Consider the following 6,031-nt stretch of genomic DNA (forward strand, 5'->3'; position numbering starts at 1 on the left):
TTGATTTAGGAGCCATGGGTTTAGATTCTTTTGGAAGATGATTTATAAAATTTTGTATATATTTTATTCGATGAAAAGTTTTTATTGTGTCACCCATTCATCGCTTTCTCTCACTCTCTAATTTTGTCATGCATGATAATTTATGTTAATCAAGTGGGTGTGATTAATTTGATGATAGAATATCAATCATTTTTTGATACAATTTTTTGTGAAAAATAACAAATGCATGCTTTGAATTAATTTTTTAGGTTAAAATGGATCGAAGTACTCATTGGAGCTATACATAGAGCCCACACCTATGCCCCACCTATGCTATATATATATATATATAACTCATTTTCTATGCGTATGAAATGCACATAGAAAACACACAGTACTCATACTCATTTTTGTGAAAAATAACAAATGCATGCTTTGAATTAATTTTTTAGGTTAAAATGGATTGAAGTACTCATTGGAGCTATACATAGAGCCCACACCTATGCCCCACCTATGCTATCTATATATATAACTCATTTTCTCTCTAGGATTTATAACTAAAGTTAATGCCCTATTTTTGTACCTTGAAATTAAATCAAGGTGTAATGGAATAACAAACTAGGATTTTTCCATTTTGAATCAGGAAAGTTACACTACAACCGGGATGTCCTCTTAACTGACCATTTTCAAATGCCAAAGGGGTTCCCAATTGCTCTATATCCACAAAGCTAGCTTATGACCTTAAAAAAACTTTGAATTTCTTTGGGCTACGCATTCCACCTCCAGAATTCGGTCTGTGTAACATAAAAGAACTTGGAATTTCTTTGGGCTACTGATTCCACCAATAGAAGGGGGTTTGAGTAACATTTTTAAAGCTAACTTGAGCCCCAAACAAAAAAACACCTGCTATTTTGGCCAAATTTCATAAAATTGGCATTAAATCACCCTAAAACACATCTTAATGACCTCTAAAGTGCTACATAGCTAGCATAGGTAGTTCTAAAGGCCTTGTTATGCTTCTATAAAACCTATGTATTGGAAGCTACAGCTCATTTATGAAAAATTCTCCGTGCTGATGTACTAGTAAAATTCACATTTTGATGATTAGTTTGAAAGCGTCTTTGTAATCAAAAAGAAATTTTGAGTGTGTTTTTGGAGTTCTCAACATGAAAATCTTCTACCTTGCATTTTGGGGTACCTAATACCCCAAACACTATGAAAATTTGAAAACATTTACTGTAGCCTTTTACCGCGGTTTGTGGAGAGACAGTAGTCCAAAATGGGCTGGCCAAAGAGGAGAGAGAGAAAGGGATGGGAGAACATTGTTTTCACTTCAAATATTACCGCAGACATATTTACCGCATTGATTATCAGGTATATTACCACAATTAGTCTCGTAAGTATTACCATGATTATTACCGACCCTTTGGCGCTAAATCATTCAAATTGGGTTTTTCTCTTTGTTTTGCTTGTGAAATAAATTGAAAATACTATTTTTTATTTCAAAAAGATTGGCAAAAGGTAATATTCAAACATGAAACGACGGCTATTTGGATAAATTAGGTTATGCAAGGCATGTGACCGCTTTGTCACAAATGTTGGGCCGCAAGAAAAACACGCATTGTGTATGAAATAGAAGAGGCTTGTACTCTTCCCCCGAATACCATGCATGTATTTCACATGAGCGACTACATCCATGCATTCATCACATATTTTGAAAGGCTTTATATAGTGGTGGCGATGAGCTCTCTTGCTGTGAAGACATGCTGAGCAAGGAGCACAATAAAAGAGCTCTTCTTTAAAGTAGTTTGCAATGGAGAAAACACTCTCGCACTCCATACAACACAAAACACTACTTGCACCCTTAAATGTGTGAACGTGGATGTTAGAAAGGGAGAGAGCTTATAATCACCGTTATTGCCTTGAGCATTATCATGCAATGATATAGAGCCAAAATATGGAAATTTGAGTACTGCTGGAGCTATACGTAGAGCCCACACCTATGCTATATATAGCATAGGTGTGGGATCTCATATATATAGCTTTAACATATATATAACATAGGTGGGGCATAGGTGTGGGCTCTATGTATAGTTCCAATGAGTACTTCAATCTATTTTCCTAAAAACTAATTCAAAGCATGCATTTGTTATTTTTCATGAAAAATTGTATAAAAAAATGATTGATATTCTATCATTAAATTAATCACACCTGTAATGGAAAAATGGCCTATTGATTTTGAGAGTAGCGGAAATTAGAGAAATTAATTTTGTAAAATTACTTTGTGAGCATGCAGGGTGAACTTTATTGATGGTAGCAACATAAACATAGCTTTTAGTTAACTTGGCATGATCAATACTTTTGCAAGAGAGAGAGTTTAGAGAACATGAAAATAGTTGAGGACCGGATTTATGTGGAGCCGGTCCCCCCTCCACTAGGCATTTGTATGATAGTTTCTCCTGGCCATCAAGAGAGACTTGGTACAATACAATCTTTGTGTTCCTTGTGCCCTAGGTTATGAGCATAACATAAACTTTGTGGAAAGTATTAACTATCCCAAGTCTCACGTACTCCCAAGGCCTCAAAAACCTTCGAAGGTGCCGAGAGCTAGCGGGGAATGAGGGTAGGAAGAGGAAGTAGGAACATCTCATAGGAGAAAGAATTAGTTCCTCACTTATCATCACTCTTCTTGCTAGCATACATAATAGCATAGTAATGAAGATGGAGAAGATGACAAGCTTAAGCATTAAAGCATGGATCTTGGTTGGATTTGCATTCCATAGCCAAGAGTGTTGTGTAGGATCTCAACTTCTCTACTAGCTTGGAGAAGGAGATGGAGATCTTGCACTTTGCACTTCCCACAATGCGAGTGTGTGTGCGAGAGTATACCCCTCAATGAATTACCCCCTAGCTTGCTTTGGTCGACCTCCCCCCTTGTAGCTCATGATTGAAGATCATTGAACCTCTCCAAGCCTAGCCAATCACATGCAGGGGCATATCAAGCAGCATGGGTAGCTGGGACAAGTGTCCCCCTTTCCCCTTTAAGAGAAGACTTGATAAATGCAAAAAAAATTAATTAAATCTTCTAAATTATCATTGGACCCCTTGGGAGACTAACCAATAGGCTTTAGGCACACCATGAGGGAAACATGAGGAGGAACTTGACAAGTACTATCCTATATGATTTCTTTGAACCAAGCTTACGTTGTGTGACGATGTGTGTTCTCTCTCTACCCCCTCTTGTACGGCTTGCCCCCTCCTTGTAAGGATAGTTTTTCACTTTTGCACACATTACCCCCAAGCACCTTAGTCAGAAAGCATGACAAAGCACCTCAGGCTCCCTAGTCGGAAAGCACGACAAGCACCTCAAGCATCTTAAGCTTGGGTCGCACTACAAGAGATTATGTGCACTTGTGACGCTTTTAGTGACGGATATACATTGGGTTTTTATACTCCCCGGCATCGCTAAGACCGTCGCTAACAGCATCGCTACGGGAACATCGCTATAAGCGTTGCTATAACCATCTCTATATAGTGACACGTATAGCGACGGTTGTAGTCCTTCTATAGCGACGTAGCAGAACCTTATATAGAGACGCTTATAGCGACGCACGACAGTAAAAACTTTTGGGTGCCCTTCCACCCATCAACCATATTGAATGTTTCCAGAATAGAGTAAACCTAAATGAATCCAAGATAAGCCCAAATTCACCTTTGAAAGAAAGTGCAGGTATAGACCCAAAGTAGTTACCCACAAGACAATATAACCATTAACTCCATCATGGATAGTAGTGTTTGCAGAATAAAGATACAAAACTGACAAAATTAATTGGACAAAAGTACATTGACAAAAGTGAATCAATGACAATTATACACATCGTAGGAAAAATCACTTGATTCTTAAGCTTTGCAAATGTAATAGTTACAACACAATTGTCATTATTGAGAAAATACATGGTTTTCCAATAGTTACAAAAATCCGTATACACGTCATCTCATTATACATGCTATGACAAAAGGAAACTAATGATATCTGGCTACAGCTAGACTCACGTCGTCTAATCATACGTCTCATCGCGTCCAAACGGCGTATCTGTCGGATTCTGCAGAAAAAAACAATAAGACTTTCTATAAGCATAAAAATATGATTACAAAACAATCTATTTTCTTAGCTTATCATTAAAATACAACAAATGTAAAAGAGTAAAGTGAAATACTAACCATGCCGTCGCAAGAACTCAGAATGTCCATCAGGGCGTTTAAGACCTTTCTGCCTGCGTACTCGCACTCGTATGGTGTGGGGTCACGTCCTGTCATCGACCACTGTTCAAAACATACAAAGAATCCATTATGTTAGAATTTAAAAGTACAAATAGACGTAACTACCAAACCTAAAGAGCAATGCAAAAATACTTACAAAATCGGCCTCAAATGATGCCCACCCGCTGCTCCCCAAGTGGTGCGAGCTCCTTGCTTCTAGTCGCACTTTGGTTGCCTCCTTTTGTTGCTTCCACTTGTCAGGATTCTTGCGCGCTGCTCACTTTGCATTCTTCCAATATTTATTGATTTTTGTACTTCAAAACGCTCGTGCTTGCAGTATTCGCACATTTGAACCTTCATCAGGTCTTCATTGAAGTGCTCATCCCAACTTGACATGGGAAACTTGTCATGCAGCATGCTGATGACTCTGTCTTTTAGTTCATTTGGCACTTCATGCTAAGTGTTTAGTATGTAGTGTCTAAACACCTGAGAGCAAAGACCGCGCATGCGCGAGATCACCTTCTTGCATTCGTCATCCAAGATGATGCCGCCATTGATGTCGATCGATTACTGCAAGCCCGCTCGCCTTTGACGTGTGAACCTGGGTGTCTCGATAGGGGTCTCCAGTGGCATCTTGATGGGGGTACAAACATCAGATGTCTCCACTGGAGTCTAGGCCCCAAAGCGAGGAGTGTCGACTGGGGTAACTCCTGGAGGAGTAGCTAGTGGTGTGTAGCCAACAACATCTGATAGCCGCACAAAACTAGGCATAGATGGCGATGGCAATAGCGATGGAGATGGCATGGATGGTGTGGGGGCGGGCAAAGAAGGGGAAGGTAAGGAGCCTTGTCGAACACAAGGCGGTGTCGAGGCATTGATATCCGCCACTGCCATCGCCACCAATAGAGCGTTGGTGCCTAGACAAGTGTGAAGATCGTCTCGTCGACACCGAAGCTTCGGAGCGTGCTGAATACTCCAAAATAGAAGGAGACATTGAAGGAGTGGAACAACGTGATGGTGCTCCTGAGCGATGACGCTCCTCGTACCACCTCCTTTGCTGGGTGACAAAGAAGAAAGAAACTCATCATCATCCATACCTGCATTAAACACACGAACGTTTAATCTTAATATTGAATGGAGAAGAATACATGGATAAGTTATAATCTATACTATATATAATAGGGAGAGGGATTCATGTGGAGAGAGAGAGAGAGAGAGAGAGAGAGAGAGAGAGAGAGAGAGAGAGAGGACTCGTACAGGGGGAGGGATTCTTGTGTAGAGAGATACCTGTGAAGTTCTTGTGAATTTGTCTCCCGTGTACATTCTACGTATCTTGTAAAAGCTATGTCTTGGACAACATGCCTTTTATATGTGGCCGTGACAATACACTCTGGTCATAAATTTAATTTCTTTTCTATTTGCCATAGTTTTCTCGATTACATGCGACAAATGTTTATCTATCACACAACAGAGAGAGAGCAGACATGAGAGGGAGGAGAGGAAAGGAGCATACCTAGAGTGGAAGCAATGACAATTAAACACAATTAAAATTTCTCAAGTATAGTATATAGACATAAAGCCACGCGAATACAAAATATATATTATAAAACGGAGAAAAATTGTTTAGATACAATGTTCATGGCTTTAAGAGGTCTCGCTCTCATCCTCCCTCATCATAACTCCCGATGTCTATATAGAGCTCTATGTTTAGGCAGATGTCCTCCGTTTCAATTTGTAGATCCTCTCCATGCACCCCATAGAGAGTAGCAGCTTGATGCTCGTCTGGCACCAC

Source organism: Adiantum capillus-veneris, chromosome 1 (assembly GCF_014529385.1).
Source record: "Adiantum capillus-veneris isolate H3 chromosome 1, ASM1452938v2, whole genome shotgun sequence".
In the NCBI taxonomy this organism is placed as follows: Eukaryota; Viridiplantae; Streptophyta; class Polypodiopsida; order Polypodiales; family Pteridaceae; genus Adiantum; species Adiantum capillus-veneris.